Source organism: Pinus tabuliformis, chromosome 6, assembly GCF_031772625.1.
Source record: "Pinus tabuliformis cultivar Carrire ecotype Pingquan chromosome 6, CPIR1, whole genome shotgun sequence".
NCBI classification, from domain to species: Eukaryota; Viridiplantae; Streptophyta; class Pinopsida; order Pinales; family Pinaceae; genus Pinus; species Pinus tabuliformis.
This window is the reverse complement of record NC_142292.1, coordinates 1,087,787,489-1,087,806,880: the sequence shown is the minus strand read 5'-3', so window position 1 is coordinate 1,087,806,880 and position 19,392 is coordinate 1,087,787,489.

Here is a 19,392-nt window from a genome sequence, read left to right as displayed (position 1 = left end):
ATGCAAGTGGCCTTACTTGTCTAAAGATGGCCTTAATTCTTCTTGGAATGATTGTTCTTTTCGAAGAATTAAGGAAGAGGAAAACGAGAATGAACTACTAGAGGAGGTCTAGAATCATCCTCACCCACTAAGTCAAACATGGGGACTAGGTGGTCAAGTTGGTATGACATAGAGTAGAATATTTGAACATATGGTATCAAATGTCTACGATATGCGATGTGAATATGGCTCGTCGGAGAGGTCAGTAGGACAAATTAGCCAAGGAATGGGAGGATAATCGACCAAACCTCGATTCGGTGGGATCTAAGCCGAGACTTGTGTTAATCAATTGAGAATATGGCCAAGGGAAAACCATCATGCCCCAAAGCATGGGATATTTCCTGCAAACATATTTGATGGAGGGGACTGATCTGGTAAGAAAAGGTGGGAATGATGCCCCCTAGCAGGAGGAGTTTGTGGAGCGCCATTGTGTTCCGAGTGCTCGAAAAATGGATTCAAGCCTCTTGTCCCAACTTGGCATGAGATCCTCCAAAGGATGATAAGGAGATGTAGGGGCCTATGTGACCCCCCAGTATGTTATGGGCATAATGGAAGTATTTAGAGTGGTGGACTCCAAATGCTTATATGTTTTATGGATACATAATATGATTATGCATTTTTATATGATGATGATGGTTCGCCATGTGTTGTGTTTATGGTTGTCTTCTGTGGTATACATGTGATAAATGCCAATCTAGAATGTTATTTGCAATGGTATCTGCATAGTTCTTTTGGGCTCTAGGAACATGACTGAAAGTAATGGTTTCAAATTCACGTGCCAACATCTTAACTCGTAGGAATTTTCTAAATAAGACTTGGTTATGCACATGATACACACCATTCAATTGCATGACAAGTATCAATGAATCTAAACGAATGTGAAGATGAAGGATGTGATGATGCAGCCTACCTAACTTCATGACAGAAATAAATACACGCAAATCAAAGGGATATGTTATGAGAAAAAATTCTTGAGGTAGAGTGCACTAGGAGAACTAGGAAGGAAATGGCCTTTAGAATCCTCCAAAAAATATGCCCCCTTGCCTAAGTGCAAGGGTAATCAGGGGTAGACATAGCTTCCATGATGTCCTCATCAGAATGGAAGATGGGTGGACGGGAGGAAGATTGACTGCATGATGCAGTAGCAGTACCTGGTGCGTCAAAATGAGAGAGAAGGTTCACATACGCATCATTTGGAATGATAGATGACAAGCAAGTATATGGAGGATCTACAGATGTTGAGACCTGGGATTCTGTCGAAAGGGATTCGATAGAAGCACGCGTAGAAACCTCAGAAAGGTTTTCCTGCGAGGAACTCAAGGATGATGACAGGTAAAGGATATGGCCCGTGGATTCCATCATCTCGACATCAGGGGGAGGGATCACGATGGTGGGACCAGAGTCCCCCTGTTCTGGTTTAATAGTGGTACCAAAATCCACAGGTAGAGAAGTAGGTTATCCACTACGAGTGGTCTCATATTCGCAAAGTGCCTCAAGGCAATCACAAAATTCATCGAGATGAGGGAAACAATGGGAATAGTGACCATGATGATTGCACAAGGCACAAGGGTTATTTGTGCATAAGGTTCTAAGATTCTTACCTAGACCCGGTAAGGTAACATGGACTTCAGGGATATTTGACTCAAGGAACGTTTCATGAGCCAAAGGTTTGAGATGAGGAAGTTCAGGACAATTATTGGTGGCGTGCCCAATAACTTTACATAAAGCACAGAGAGGCGATGGATTTGGGGTCTTGGGGACTAAAGGAGCTTGGGGAGCCTTATAATTAGGTTCTTTCCTCTTGATTTTCCCCCCTATCCGGATGCTTTCACAACAGGAGTGGGTTCCTGTTGAGGTTGTAATGGAATCGGAGGAGCGGTAGGGGGCGTAGGGACCGATTGAACTAGGGTCAAAGCATGATAAGGTTTTAGCTGACTAGGAGGAGTGCTTGCAGGGGGGTCAATGTACCATACTGGGATCCCCAAAGTCATATTAGGGAGGACCAGTGAAGCCATGACAGGGACAAAAAAGATTCCTGTAGGAGGAAACAAGAAAGGTATCTAGCCTATAGGGTAATGTCCCGACGGAATAGATCCTGGGTGGTTGAGACCTGGAGAAATAGTTCCTGGTGGGAACATAGGGGAGGCACCCACAAATGGAGGAGGTCTTGGGGGGTGGATCTAGATGGCTTGGCTGAGAGGGTAACAGCTAGGTGCTGAGGAGCTGGTTGTTGATCAGATGTACCCGACATCTTGAGAGAGGCCCGTGACGCTTGTAACATGCAAACACTCAAAGAGCTAGGCTCAGAGATGAGAGGGGGAGGACTAGTTAAAGCACCCAACAATGAGGAATATTTGTAGACTCAGGGTGAAACACTGGTGAGAGGAGTTGAAAAATTCTTATCTATCATTGACAAGATAATGGACTTGGGGGAGGTCACGAATGTCGGCTCGTAGTATGTCAACTGATTGACGGTGACGATATTCCCTTCATGGGGGAAGCACATCTTGTGTAAAACTGAAGATGTGACAGATGACATGGCATATGTGTAACTACGACCCAAGAAAATTTTGTAATCTAAAGGGGCATCGATAACCTCAATGTCTACATGCCAAGAGGTTGGGAGGAGTGTCTGTCCCAAGCATGCAAAGTGATGGTGGATGGGGAAACTCAAGTGACTTAAGTTGTTTCCAAATGGCAACGGAAATCACATAGGTGGATGCACCTTCGTCAATAATGCATCGGGAGATGATGGTATTATGGACTCGGATTGGTATCTAGAAAGCAATGGATGAAGGTAATTGGGGGGTGTTTTGATGTATCAACTGGGAAGACAATCAAACGATCGTCAGAAGGATATACTGCACCCAAATTAGTTAGTATATCTTTCTTTTGGGATGGGCACGACTGGAGTACCTCCAGCGTTGACATGGCAGCAGGTGATTGTGCCAAGTTGTCTACTATATTGTATATATGGGCAAATCAGTTAGAAGTCGTGTTACGATGTGATGGTCCCTTGGGGATCTTGGGAATTTCTTAAAATTTAGGCTAAGGGATCTGTAATGGACCATTTGGTGTCGTAAGAGGCTCATTAGATGCTTTGGTTTTGGACTCAGTGGCAGACGAATTCGATGTCTTGTCATATTGACGCGACCGAGTTTGCAGGTTAATATTGGAGGGATTAACCTCATCAAAATTCATCATGAGGATTTGGTAGTTACTAGGACCAGAAGGTTGGGTGGATGGGCTGCTTGACCTGGTTGAGGTTGAGCAGTGACAAATACTTGCTGGGGGAAAGGATTCGTAAGCACTGCCGGTTGAGATGGTGCAGGATTCTGAGGCGATTTCTAGATGGGCAGTTGACCTCTAGAAGTTGCTTAAGCTTCCCACATTTGGCGCATCGAGGGTAAGAGAGGACACTCATGTGTATAATGGCCATGTAAACCACAACATGCACAAGGATTTTTCATACGAATATCCTCGTTCTTCTTGGTTTGACTGCCCTGTTGCTGGTTGTTAGTGTTGGGTTAGTTCCCCTGGGTTTCACTAGGTTGATTACCTTAATTACTTTGATTACCCTTGTTACCCTTCCCCTTATTCTTTTTCTTCGATTTTTGGGGATTGGTCACACTCTGTTGTGCAAACACTTAACCCTGGGGGGTGATGGCTGCTGGGGCTAAGGATGCATGGGAGGCTGCGGCGCTAATGCTTGAGGGATGGGAGCACTCGGTTGAGCATAGGGAGGAGAAACGGTTTGGTAGACAGGTTGAGCATTGGCTAGCCCTGAAAACATGTTGCTAGCAGGTGGGGCATAACTATTGGAGGAATTGGTGCCCCCCTGTGGATAGCCATAACTTTGTTGAGTATAAGGTGAAGGATGTAAAAGGGTTCCAACGATATCATCGGTGGCTTGAGATGCCCCCGATGCATTGGCACCTCCAAGATGGGGGAGGTCTAGAATGACAGTATAGACATAACCCGATTGCGCATAAATAAAGTCATATCTCAGAGTAGTTTAGAGAGCTTCTTCCTCTGTCCAAGAAAAATGGGAGGCAACATCTTTTCCAATGGGTGATAAAAAGCTCCTAAGAAACCAATCTAGATAGACATGATCTTCAAAGGGTAGGGCATGGCATGTGCTCCTCCTTCTACGCCATTCCTAAACATGATCAAAAAGAAGAGTGGATGAGCACTGACAGAATGAATTCAAGAGCTCTGTACCAGTTCCGTAAGTAACAGAAAATATGAGAGGAACACTTTAGCAAGCATCACTAAAATGGAATGAGATGTGGCGGGTTGGTCTAAATACCATTTTGCAACATCTCCAATGAGCGTGTGTTGGAATATCCTAAAACAAATGGAGTCATCGATAATGGAGTTGGATGAACACTACATGTGCAAGGAGCGGACATGATTGGTAGGGTCCTCTTCAGAATTACCCTCAAACTTTGGGATTCCTGAGGGAAGCTTAGTTGGCATATCAGGCCAACCAGCATTGTGGTGTATTGGATCATTTATCAACTAGATAAAATCCAGGAGACTTAACCCAACCATAAAAGGGAGCATGGGGGCTGCCAGAATGGTCCCTGAGACTATTCCACTAGATGTGACCATCGGGGTAGAACCGGAGCCAACACCAGGTTGGGTTCATACACCATTTATGGGTCCATACATGGTGACAATATGCAGTGAAGGAGGCTCAGAATCAGATGAGGAATGAGATGAACGAGTAGAAGAGTTGGTATGGGGACTCAGGGGACTATGAAATTGAACCCTGCGGGGAGGAGTAATACGCCCAAGTGGAAACTGGGGACGAAGGCCAAAGAGTCTCCGCAAAAAATGCCTGGGTGGTGCAATGGTGGTAAGACACAAGTGACACATAAATGGTAAAGGGAGATCAACAATATTCCTTTGTCTCTGTTTGGGGAGATAAATTTATTATGTTAAGTCTTGGCTTGGTGATGTAAACCAAGCGCCCTTCGATTAAGGTGTGCTTATGTGTGAAAGTGTGTTTATTAATTAAGCCCAAATCATGTTTGAAAAAAGAAAAAATATTCTTGAAAATGAACTGAAATTAACAACAGAAAATGAACAGCAAATCAATTAACTAAACCCCAGCCAAACTGGGTTTGCAAATATTGTGCTGGTCGGTGGCGAAATCAACTGAAAACACACTAAAAAGGTCAAGATATCCAAGTGTCATTGTGATTGGGATCAAATGACACTAGGCTGCTGGAAAGTGGTGTAGCAACAACAGAAAACTAGAGAGAAGATTGCTTCAAAAAGATAGGGAGATGGGTCTAAAACCTAGGGCAACTAATGGGACCCTAAAGCCAATGACCAAACAAGGTTTAATATGAAACTTTGTATGGAGACAACCTATCTTTGAAGATCTGAAATAGAAGGATTCAGATGTGGAAAATATGGTTGAAAGTGTTATAGAAACTCATACTTCTTACTCAGCTAAAGTCCTCCTATAAAGGTGGAAGCATACTAGAATCCCTAAGGGGCTAAATTCCACTTCGAAGAGTAAATAAAATTATATCAATGCCTAAGTAGGATAGTACAATGGTCAACCAACCCTGTAGACAACTCTCAGCAAAACCCAGAAATAGATCTGAAAAAAAATCCCAAAAACCCTAAAAATTAATTTCAGGGGGATTGCACTTTTTGGGCTAAAAGGTGCACTTTGGACCTCCAAATCGCACTTTTTGGGCATAAAAGTGTGATCTATGCTCCTTTATTCTCGGTCGGAAAGTCTCAGGAAAAAAATTTGTCTCTGTCACAACTGACTCTTGTGACCCAGGTTTCTGGATCTGAAGTAAAAACCCAGTGGAGTCACCAATTTTATTATAGGTTTTCTTCTCAAATGTGTACGGAAAGAAAACACTTAAGACCATGGATGACAAACAATCTCAACAATATAAATGGCTACTAAACATTGTAGATCTACAGTGAATGATAGAAACAAAACCTGCCAAAGTCCTAATCTATGCCACAATCATAGTTAAACAACAAAATGAAATAGTAATAAATGCAGGTAACTCAAATAATCCAATGGAAACCAGGCATAAAAAGAATAGATTTTATTAAATAACACATATGAAGGGAACAAATAGATGTCACCAGTCCCCCTCTATGGGATGGGTTCTTGGCTATCCTCAAACATCTTCAGCTTGTGTAGAGTCTCTCTCCTCTATAATGTGTAAACCCAGCAAATAAAATGTTTGAGCTCAATGGGAACTCAAATGGAAGAAAAATGGTGTGCGACAATGATAATAATCAGAGTTACAGCAGTGAGTGCAACAATGAAAATAATAAAAAGTGAATAATGAATGGAAAACCCTTCTATTTATAACAAAATATTGAGTTATCCTTGAATAATGAGAAATAACAAAATATTATTAACCCCATTCTAGGAATAATCACTTGGAATATTTTATTATATTTGATTAGGAGAGAAAAAGTATTTAAAATTTTATTTAGAAATAATAAATAAATAAATGATTTATTTATCATCTCAAGAAATATGGTTAAGGAATAATAAACAAATAATGATTTATTTAATTATTCCTGAGGGATTTAGTCAAACTTGACACGGAATAATAATTAATTACTGATTAATTAATTATTCCTAGAGAAAAATAAGATAATTATAATTTATCTGTTTATTTTTCATAACTGGGTCAAATATGACAAGGAATATTAATTAATCAATGGTTTAATTAATTATTCCTAGAAGAAAAGTAAATAAATAGTGATTTATTAATTATTCTTCATGGGTTTAATTATAAATTACTTAACAAATGTGGTTTATTAAGTAATTTCTCATAGTGGAAGCAATTTTACTATGGTAAAATTGACCTTACATGGTGTATTTCGATCCATCTAGGAAATTAGGCTAGATGATCAATTTTTTGGTGATAACAAATACAATCAGTGTATACCTAGTTAACTATTTTTCTTATATTTCATCATCAGTTCATCTTCTAACTAGTGTGTCATTACTTCATTATTGATTCATTAAGCAGAAACCATGAGCATTAAATAATAGATAGATCATCAACACACAAGGAACATATCAACACACATGAACACCAGGATTTTTTGGTGGAAACCCAATGTGGGAGAAAACCACTGTTGTCGTCATCTTTGTCTTCTTCTTTTATTATAAAGGAAAACATATTACAATCTTGTACTGGCACAGACTCATACCAGTACATGGGTACCAACTTGCAGAAGGCTACAACCTTATCTCATTCTCTAGCACCCACTAGAAGGGATCTCCAACCCCCTGAACTCATTTACTGACTCCTACTGGAAGGGAGCTCCTACACCCTGCATAGATTCTCCAGCTACTACTAGAAGGAAGATTCAACACCCTCATTGAAGGCTCCAACCCTCAGCACCTCTTATGGACCATGTTTCATAATATTTCATAGTGGATCCACCTGACTAGAAACATCAACCTTGTAGGCCATATTTCATCATATTTTTAGACTAGAACCACTTCCATCATCAAGATCAAATCAAATGAACTTTCTGAAAAAATCCATTGAATAACTCATTCAATCGTTGAACCAACTAAAACACTATACCATCAAAAAACCAATCCCTGAATATCAAGCAACAATTGCAACAAGAGAAAACCAATTCATATTAGATCATATCTATGCACAACCACTAATTAGTATATCGGACCATATATTGTTCATCACAGAAACCAAATGCTATCACTACAACCCCTTATCAAACATATGTCAAAATGTATATGCTACTCTTATGAATCATACCCGTGTATGTATGTGCTCCCCTTGAAGAATACATGCATACAGATCTTAAATAACTAACACCTGAATTTGAATCATTGTCACACTAAATCAATCACTGAATCCATCACAGATTATTGAACCAAATATAGATCACCACATAGTAGCATCATCACTAATCATCATTCCATTCCATAGCTAAATCAACCCAACCAGTACTTTCAAACAAAAATTATTATGGGAGATACATCATTAACAAACAGTAGAAGACATGAAAGAACTAATCAAATGTCATCAACAAGCCATACTGTAAAACCATATCATTTGTACACGACTTTCATAAAGAAATCCGTGTATGTACCCGACTTTCATAAAGAAATCCATGTATGTACGCACTTACCATTCACCACACCCACATATAGATTTGTCCATACTTAAAATACTTTGCATAATATATACACAACTACCCAGAAGTAGATCCACGTATGTATGTGACTCACCTGATACAAAATTGTGTATAGATATTAAAATCTTTCGTTACAAACAAAGTTTTACTCTCTACAACCCTTACTATCACAATTACATTCTCTTAAGATTACTCCATTCAAGTTACAACACATATCTATCATTGTTAGACATTTTCAATAAGTACATCAAGTAAGCACATATGTCACCACACTTCAGATCTTTTGTTAGGAAACCAGCTCACAAAAAGATAGAAAAGATAGACCAATGCCTTAGAATTCGACCTCTTCGAGGGGGCAACCTCTTTTACATTACACAAATGAAAATTTCTTGGATGATACAAATGACTAAACCTCCCTTCTATATATAGGAGTCTAAGGGGTCACAATATAATCAAGCCGACCTAACAGTAATAACATAAGGGCACAACAATAACAATAGTGGGTTTCTATGGGGAATACTAATAACAATATGGGGACAATAGGGGCACAATAATATCAATAAGGGATACAATGACAATAGTAATGGGGGAATCACTAGTATTATAGGGACCTAACATGCCTCTCTCCTTCCAAAAAGCGTTGTCCTCAATGCTTGATTAGTTCTGGATGCTTCTGTATAAAATTCTCATCCTCCCATATGGAATCTTCAGCGGATAAGTTCTTCCACTTGATGAGATACTCCGACATTGATCAATTTTGTAGCTGTCGAGTTCTTGTTTCTGTGACTGCTTCTGGTTCCAATATGATTTTTCCTTCCTCATCAAGTTCTGGTAATATTGTTTGAACTAGGAGCGTGTCCCTTATAACCTACTTTAAACATGAAACATGGAAAACTGGGTGCACTCAAGAAGTTGCAGGAAGCTCCAATTTGTATGCCATAGTACCAATCTTTTGCAACACCTTGTACGGACCATAATAATTTGGTGATAATTTATTATCCTTCTTAGCTTGCTTGAGGGACATTTTTTTATATGGTTGTAGCCATAGGAATACCCAGTCACCTACATCAAAACTTATTTTGCTGCAATGTTGATCTCCCTATTGTTTCATTCTATTCTACACCGACGTAAGGTTATCCTTTAAGAGCTGGAGAACTTGTTGTTGATGCTCGATGTGATGTTCCACTTCTTGAACCTTAGAATTTTCTCTTAAATATGATGTGATGGATGGTGTATGATATCCATAAAGTTCCATAAATGGGGTCATCTTTGCTGCAGTATGGAAGGAAGTGTTATACCACCATTCAACCAGTGGCAACCATTTGAACCATTATGTATGTTTATCAGATATAAAGCAACGAAGATATCCTTCCAAACATTTGTTTACTATCTTAGTTTTCCCATCAAATTGAGGATGATAAGATGAGCTATGAGCTAACTGAGTACCGAGACAAGAAAATAATTATGTCCAAAAATTTCCAATGAAACTGGGATCTCCGTCACTTACAATAATCTTTGGGTTTCCATGTAGCTTTTGAATTGTTTCCATAAATGCAGTAAAAACTGTATTGGCTTTAAATGGATGCAATAATGCACAAAAGTGTGCATACTTGGTAAGTCTATCAACTACCACCATGATGACACTCTTTCCTTCGAACTTGGGTAAACATGTGATAAAATCCATTGAAACCTCCTCCCAATGTTGGCTTGGAATTGATAAAGGTTATAATAGACTTGGGGTCTTAATTGTTTCAACTTTATTTTGTTGGAAAACCAAACATTCGACCACAAACTTTTGAATATTCGATTTAAGGCCATCCCAAAAAAATTCCTTCTTAACCCTGTGGTAAGTTTTAAAAATCCTAAGTGCCCTCCTAAGGGAGAAGTGTGCAATTCCATAAGAATATTTTGTTTGAGCTGGGAATTCCTACATAGGTATAAGTGATCTTTGTACCATAATGAATCATTTTTCCAGCTAAATGTATCCGACGTATTGGGATCTTGTTGTAAATTTTGAATGAGTGCCCACACTTCTTCATCATTCTTCCATTCATCCCTTGCTTCATTTATCCAATCTGGTTGGATAATAGAAATGGCACACAACAATGCTTCCACATCCTCATTTTTTCTTGAGAGTGCATCTGCCACAACATTTTTCTTCCCTTTTTTGTAGATGATTTCAAAGTCATAACCCAACATCTTTGTGACCCATTTTTGTTGCTCTTCAGAGGATAATCTTTGTTCTAAAAAGTATTTAAGACTATTATGATCCATTTTTACCTTGAAGTGTCTTCCCATTAGGTAGGGTTGACATTTAAGTGCATGTAGTATTGCCAACATTTCCTTCTCATAAATAGATTCGTGTAAATACTTTCCTTTGATTGGATGACTTTCGAAATCAATGGATCTTTCATCTTGCATTAAAACAATACCAATTCCATTTCCTGAAGCATCACATTCCACAATAAAGGTTTTTGTGAAGTCCGGTGTAGCTAAGACCAGTGCTTGGCACATTGCCTCTTTAAGATGTTCGAAGGCCTTTGTTGCTTCTAGAGTCCATGAAAATGCATCTCTCTTCAATAATGTTGTTAGAGGTGTTGTTATTCTCCCATAATTCTTAACAAACTTGTGATAATACCCTGTCAACCCGAGAAATCCTCGCAGATGCTTTATGGATGTGGAGATTTTCCATTCCTTAATGGCTTTAATTTTGCTAGGGTCTACCTTGACACCTTCATGAGATACAATATGACCCAGATATTCCACCTCTTGTACTCCAAAGAAACATTTGGAGCTTTTTGCATATAATTGTTTCTCCTTCAATAGTTTGAGCACCATGTCAACATGTTCAACATGATCCTTCCAAGACTTGCTGTAGATTAGTATATCATCAAAAAATACTAACACAAATTTTCTAAGGGTGGGTTTGAAAATGGAATTCATCAAACCTTGAAATGTAGAAGGTGCATTGGTAAGGCCAAAAGGCATGACCAAAAATTCATAATGACCCTCATGAGTTCTAAATGTTGTTTTTAAAATGTCTCCAGTCTTCATTCTGATTTGATGATATCCTGAATGAAGATCCAATTTGGTGAAGTAAATTGATCCATGCAATTCATCCAATAATTTATCAATGACAAGAATGGGAAATTTATCTTTAACAGTGAGCTTGTTGAGCTCCCTATAATCCGGACACATGCACCATGATCCATCCTTCTTGTTCACCAATACTACTGGAGCAGAGAAACAACTTTGACTAGGTTGAATTATACAAGCCTCTAGCATTTTTGCAACCCTACGTTCAATTTCACTCTTTTGGGCATAGGGATATCTGTACAGCCTAATGTTTGGAGGAACACTTCCTGGAATCAAATGAATAGCATGATCATGATCACGAATAGGTGGGAGGCCTTTGGGATTCTCAAATACTTTGGAATGAATGTCCAAGACTTTTTGGAGATCTAGAGAAATAGATGATTTTGATGTGGGAACCTCTAGCGAACATAATTGTGCAATTACACCTCGTTGTTCCTTCTTTAGAAGATTTGTCATACTGTTAGAGCAGATTATCTTTCTCTGTTTCCCTACAATACCCCTTAATTCAACTTCCTTTCCTTCCACACAAAATTTCATGAAAATTTCTTGAAAATTAAAAGCTATTGTACCCAAGGATTGTATCCATTGGACTCCTAGTACAACATCAGCACCACCCATTGGAATGGAAAGCATTAGGCTATTCAATACATATTCTCCCATGGATAGCTTGATATTATGGCACTTTCTAGAGCAATTTATGGTTCCTCTACTTGCAACCATCACTTGACACTCTGGTGCTAGATATAGGAAGCAATTCAATTCCTTGGTTGTCTTACAATGAATAAAATTATGGGTACTTCCCGAATCAATCAACACTATTACCTTTTTCTTCTTGATATGTCCTTCTATCTTGATAGTTTGAGGAGTGGTAATTCCAGCCAATGCATTACAAGGATTCATTTATTCTTTATCTAGGGTTTGTTCCTAGAGTATATCCTCTTCTTTTGACATTTCTTGTTCCTTTTCTTCCTCATCTTCACAATCTATGTAGAATAATTTCTTCTCAGCACACTTATGACCTTTAGTGTATTTGCTATCACAACTGTAACAAAGCCCTTTTACTTCTTTTTCTTCCAATGGTTGTGGTATCAACCTTGTAGGTTGTGGAAGACTAGGGGAAACAACACTTCCATCTTTATAGTTGTGATTGGTAGGCCTCCTGGTTGCCATAATTTTTCTTTCCATTTTTCTTGCTAACCTGAATGCCTTCTCCAATGAATCAGATTCCGAAAGGTGAACCTCATCTTGGATATTATCCTTTAAAGTCCCTATGAACACATCAATCCTATGCTCCTCCGGAATACCTTTTACCCTTATGTTCAATTTTTGGAAGTCCTCAATGTGCTCCATAATTGAACTCTTTTGTTTGAGATTTATCAATTGGCTAAAAAAGGTGTTGCTTTTTGTATCCTCATAATGTGCTACCATTTCTTCCATAAAATTTTCCCAAGTGACAATTTGTTTACGAGAGAAAAGCCATCGATACCATACAAACTGATTTGGTTCCAAATATAAAGTTGCAATACGTACCTTTTGTGTGTTTTGTGTAGGAATTTATAGGATAAGTTCCTCAAATAGAACACTAAAGGACACTGCTCACAAACAGATCACAGATCAATACACCAGTATTCTTAACGTGCTTAAAACCCTCAAAGAGGGAAACAGTCCACCGCCTGAGCTAATGCAGCCACTTCAGGAAATTTATTAATAAAAGAATGAAAATTGACATAAGATTCTCTCATGAACGGTTACCCTACAAATGACCCTCCATGCTCCTTAAATATAGATCATGGACCAATCGGGTGTTAAGCCACAGATCAAGTGTCGGTAATACCGAGGAGAGAATGAACCATCGGATCACTACATATCGTGATCATAGGATTGTAAGTTACAAAAGTACATAGTAAAGAAACACATTTTACCTAACTCTACACTAGACCAAGTTATACTTAACTATTTCCTATGTGTCGAAATATCCTAACATCCCTCCTTAATAACAACTTGGGATAGGATTGAAGGATGTACAAATATGAAACAATAGGAGAAGGAAGGAGGAATTAGAGCCTATCCCCCCTTAGTGACAACTTCCTAAACTCCAACCATAAATCGAAGTTTAGTAAACTTCGCCTCTTTGAGATCCTTTGTAAAGATGTCAGCAACTTGATCATCTGTTGAACAATATTGCTCTTCAAGAACATGGTCATGAATGAGCTTTCTGATGAAGTGCATGTGCAGTTCAATGTGTTTGTTGTGCTGATGTTGGACTGGATATTTTCATAGTTGAATGGCACTATGATTATCACACCAAAGTGTAGTCGAATTATGTTGTTGAAAGCCAAACTTTGACAAGATCTGACGAAGCCACAGGGCTTCCTTACTAGCTTCTATGGCACCACGATACTCTGCTTCTACGGAAGAAAGAGAAATGGCACTTGGTTTCTTGCAATCCCGTGTAATAGGCACTAAACCAAGAGTGAACACATAACCTACAGTAGACTTTCGATCGTCAAGGTCACCAGCCCAATCGCAATCATTGAAACCAACCAATAGAGGAGATGCTTCTACACTGTAATGAATCCCAAACTGAATTGTACCTTGAACATAACGAAGTATTCTTTTATCTTATTTCCAATGACTTTCATGTGGGTTTTTCATAAACTGAGCAATAAGGCCAACAGCAAAGGAAAGGTCAAGACAAGTATGGGTCAGATATAAAATTTTTCCTACAAGTTGACGGTATAAGGTAGCATCAACTTCAGGGGAAGTACAAGTGACTGAAAGTTTGGCTCCAGGCTGAAAGGGATAAGGGGTTGTCTTATAGTATTCCATGTGAAAATGGCGTAGAATATCACAGGCATACTTGGACTGGGAAAGGTAAATACCTTCCTTGGATTACAAATAAACATTATATACCTCCAGATCTTAAAAATGACGTAGCTAGGGCGACCAAAAACCTTTTCGCGTGAAAAAAATGGGTTCCTCATGGAACAGTTGCTCCTAACACAATAGAGTAGTCCTCTCGGCCTGAAAGTAGTCAGAAATAGTCGATCTAGGAAACGATAGTCAGATGCAGTTCTACCGGCTTCAAATTTGGATCACCAATGAATGTGGCCCTCAAATAGCTCTGATACCATGTAGGAATTTACAGGGCAAGTTCCTCAGACAGAACACCAAAGGACACTGCTCACAAACAAATCACAGATCAATACACCCGTATTCTTGACGTGGTTAAAACCCTTAAAGAGGGAAACAGTCCACGGCCTGAGCCAACACAGCCACTTCAGGCAATTTATTAATAAAAGAATGAAAATTTACATAATCTTCTCTCATGAACGGTTATCCTACAAATGACCCTCCATGCTCTTTAAATAGAGATCATGGACCAATCGGGTGTTAAGCCACGGATCAAGTGTCGGTAATACTGAGGAGAGAATGAACTATCAGATCACTACATATCGTGACTGTCGAATTGTAAGTTACAAAAGTACATAGTAAAGAAATACACTTTACGTAACTCTACACTAGACCAAGTTATACTTAACTATTTCCTATGTGTAGGAATATCCTAACATTTTGTACATTATGGAGATCGAAAAATTGCTCCATCTGTAGTATCCATGTTTTGGGATCCTTGCCATCAAACTTCCTCATATCAATTTTTGGAAAATGGTGGTTCTTCAATCCAACATTAGAGTCTATGAAATCATGATTAACATTTCTTTTGTTCTCATCATGAGTTTCCTTTACTACCCTTTCACCATTAGTAACCATTTCCTGTAGCAACGTATTCAAATTTATCTTCAATTCTTCCATCTTAGCATCCATGCCATTCATCTTAGTGTCCATGCCATCCATCTTAACTTACATGCCATTCATATTAGATTCCACACCATTCATCTTGGCTTTAGTTACCTTTTGTGAGAGTGAAATTTGTTGTACTTGGTCTTGTAAGTTTGATATATCATGTTGCATTTCTTCCTCTTCTTCACGAGTCATGCTAGAGCTTTCAAGTTTCTCACTAGGTGTTTCCATTTTCTATTTTTGGGGCATCAATTAATGCTAATAATTCTTCACTATTCCCTTTGAATTCCTTCAAACTAATTTTTCAAACCAATCTTATCAAAATTTAAAAAAAAAAAAAAACTACAAACATTCTTTTCCCTTTGTAAGAGCTCGATATTGAACCTATTGTATCTTTGTAACTGTGGATCTAAAATATCTGAATTCATGTCTTGCAATAGCCCTTTGCGTACTCTTTCTGACCCCACAAATCTGATCAAGATTGGATTCTCCAAGTAAGAGTTATGCAAAATATCCCACGGTGACCTGATTATAGACTAGTTTAATGGAGCGAACTTATACGAAGTGTTATGTGTCACTGTTTCAACCTTAGTACCTGAAACGGATATACAAAAAACTATAGGCTGTCCTCTTTCTGAAACTTCTTACGAAATTTCGATCTGATGCTCATAACAAAATTTATGATAATTTTCCCCAGGTCACTTGTTTGGAATGTAATTCGGGAGTCGACAAAAACCATAACGTCCTCAGATGATATCTCTGAAAATATAGCAAGACAAGCTCTAAAATGTGGACCCAAAGTTCAGAATGATTTCTGCTCAAATGGGTTTTTGTTTTAGCTTTTTAAATGTCGCAGAAAAAAATTTATAGAGAAAATGCCACGATGACCTATTTGGAGCAGCAAAACCCTAGAATCCAAAGCTCTGATACCAAATGTTAGGAAACCAGGTCACAAAAAGATGGAAAAGATATATCAACGCCTTAGAATTCAACCTCTTCGAGGGGGAAACCTCCTTTACATTACACAAATTAACAATTCTTGGATGATACAAGTGACTAAACCTCCCTTCTATATATAGGAGTCTAAGGGGTCACAATATAATCAAGCTACCTAACAATAATAACATAAGGGCACAACAATAACAATAGCGGGTTTCTATGGGACACACTAATAACAATATGGGGACAATAGGGGCACAATAATAAGAATAAGGGATACAATCAAAATATTAATGGGGGAATCACTAGTATTATAGGGACCTAACATCTTTCAAATTCGAGTCCTCTTCTTTCTCCTCGGTGCACCCTTGTTTCAGATCAGATTATTCATAAACATTCTATCACTTGCACATGCAGGACCTTGATATCCATCTCTTTATATAGTATTTTCCTTAGCTAATACCTTAGGTAAATACCTTGGTTATGTTTTAAGTATTCTTTGATGGGATCAAATATCTATTGTTTCTTCCAAATACTATGGGCCAATACCATGGTAAAGACCCCTGGTATTCATAATACCATGGTGCGGATTCTATATGTGACTTCTCTTCACCATACCTACGTGTGTACATGATCTTACTTCACAGGACCTACGTATACTTTCTCACACTTTATCTTTACCATCCATCTGTCTCTGAACTAATATTCCTTTGTTCTTATCACCTATAGCATATGCATAATCATCATGTTGACATCTCTATCAAGTAGGTTTTCATCAAGGAAAACACATTAGCCATAATTCCAATTGCTTATAACCAACATATAACCAAATAATCAGCAATGATAGAACAACCATTAAAGCCACATAATAACAAGTCATCTACTTATAAATACAAGAGGAATTTATCTCTTATTAACCATATGCAAAAGCCAACCAAGTCAGGGACTTCCACGTACCACCTGACCATAGATTGGGTTGAACCAAATATTTATTTCAACCAATCAGCGTTATTCCATATTCCAAGCATGTTTGTGGGATCTCATGGGATAAACCAATCCAAAAACAACCAAGGGAATACATAGGTTAAACCACCTCCACCCTCACATTATCGTGATCTCACCTAACCAGTCCCAAGATCACAAAACTAATCCAAGCTTGGATGCCTCATAATTCCATCACCACATCTTGAGGAATTTTCCTGTCTCCTCCCACCTGTTGAGGGATTCCCATAGAAAACCATATCCACCCCCAACCCTTGGGATTTTCCTGATACCACTTCAATAGGATTAAAAACCTTTTGGCAATCCAATGCTCAACCAAGAATGAATCCCATCACACCATGGTTATCCGGAAATGCCAAGGTAAGGCTGAAACCATTATCGAAACCCAGCAAAACCCATGCCAATGACAATGAATTAACCAAATACATACATGCATATACCATGCATGTCAAAACCAGCTAGGAAATCATGCATGCAACTGGTTACCTTCAATTATTCCCATTGAAGTCGCTTTATCCAACATTTCTTATGAGCCCCAAAAATGGATAATTATATAGGCTCATTCAACCTCCTAATTCGACTTAATCCACCATTCTCATTAGTTTAATGCATGTTTTTTATTATATTTATGCTAATAGAGTGAATTGGGTTAGTCATTATGCCAACAAGTCTAATGGGTGCTTTGTGCAGATTTTTAGTCAATTTTGAGACAAAATCAAAGGTTTTAATGAGCACTTGGCAGCCAAATTCGTGGAAGAACAAGGGAGAGGATTTGTAGGAAGGTGTCCCCTTCATTTATGGGCCCTTACCTCGAATTCTCCACCATCAGCTCAGAGTTCAAGGGCCACCAAATCGATTATCACAAGGGCAGCTGAGCAAGTGCTAGTAAAAGTGTTGTTAACTACAAGTTTTGGCAGCCGAGTTCCTAAAGTTTAGGAGGGTTGTTGGGGTCCTCAATTTGTATAAATAAGAGGGCTTAGGGCCTCATTTCAGTTAGTCACTTTGTAGGCAAAAGTTAGCTAGTTTGTAGTTCGATTTTTTAGTCATTTTTTAGGCACTAGTTTAGCTCTGCATTTCAGCACATTTGTAAGCTTTTCCCTTGTGGACAGTTTTTGGAATGTAACTATTCTTGTGATCAATAAAGATGAATCCAGCTTTTCACCAGCTCTAAATCTCTCTTAGGAGGTTGTAGCTCTTGGGGTTGGGCCCATCTCAAGTGCCCAGTACCTCCTTTGTTCACTTTTATGTGTTTTTGCTGCATTCTTAGAATAAAATCTGCTATTTAGATTTAAATCTTGTTTTGTTATTTAGGTTGCTTTTGATGATTAAAAAAAAGGATTTTCATGTTCAGATTTAGTTGATAGGTTAATAACAGGGAAGATATTCAGAAAAAGGGCCATCAAGCACCTCTGATTTCACCTCTCCCTTAGTGGGATCAGGAGCTGGGATCAAGGTGACCTTGCTGCCACCAAAAACACTATCTTTACTTCACCATGCAACCATTAGTGTTCGATTTTTATTTGTAGAAGTTGGTTACATGTTCAGATTCTTGATTTCTTCGTTGCATAGTTAGTATACATGGTTTCAGTGCAAATAAACTTATGTTCCATTTCTTTGTTGTTGTCTAGGTCAGATTAGGTCAAAGTAATTAGCTTCTTGATTTTCCAAGTCTTCATTTGTCTAATTCGAAAGATAACATGCAGCGCACCTGTAATACCTCTCCATCCACCTGTACTCCATCAATCCCATCTGCTCCATCCCCTAAATTAGATTCTTACCTCTCATTTGGTACGTTTTCACACTCTGCCCTAGTTCCTATACTCTCACACAACATTGCTTCTCTTATCTTTGAACCAACCCAATCGCCTTAGCCACTCTTCAACCTCATTCACCAAGTCCTGGACATCCTCACACCCCTATCTCACCTCCATACCCACTCCTTCATCTTTCTTCCTCCATACATCCTCCAAAATCCCATTTCTGAACATCCTGTAGAAAAATTACAGACATCCTGTAGAAATTCCAGAACATCCTATAGAACCCCTGCAGACTTCCTGTAGAAGCTCACGAAAGCGGTTTCTTGATAGCCAAACTCTGTGAAACTCTCTGGAAGGGTGTTAGTGACCCCTTAGGCCCTCTCTGAACCTTCCCGACCTCCTCCAAGCATTTCCTCTTGCCAATCCACCTCTGCACAATCAAAAACAGTTAAATCGCATGCATGATAATTCTGACAACTTATTCAAAAATACAAAAAGATGTTTTCTTCAGATAGAAGTAGCTTAGACACATGTATTTTACCTTCCTAGAAGTAATGGCACCTCTTTCAGTGGCTTGCATCCT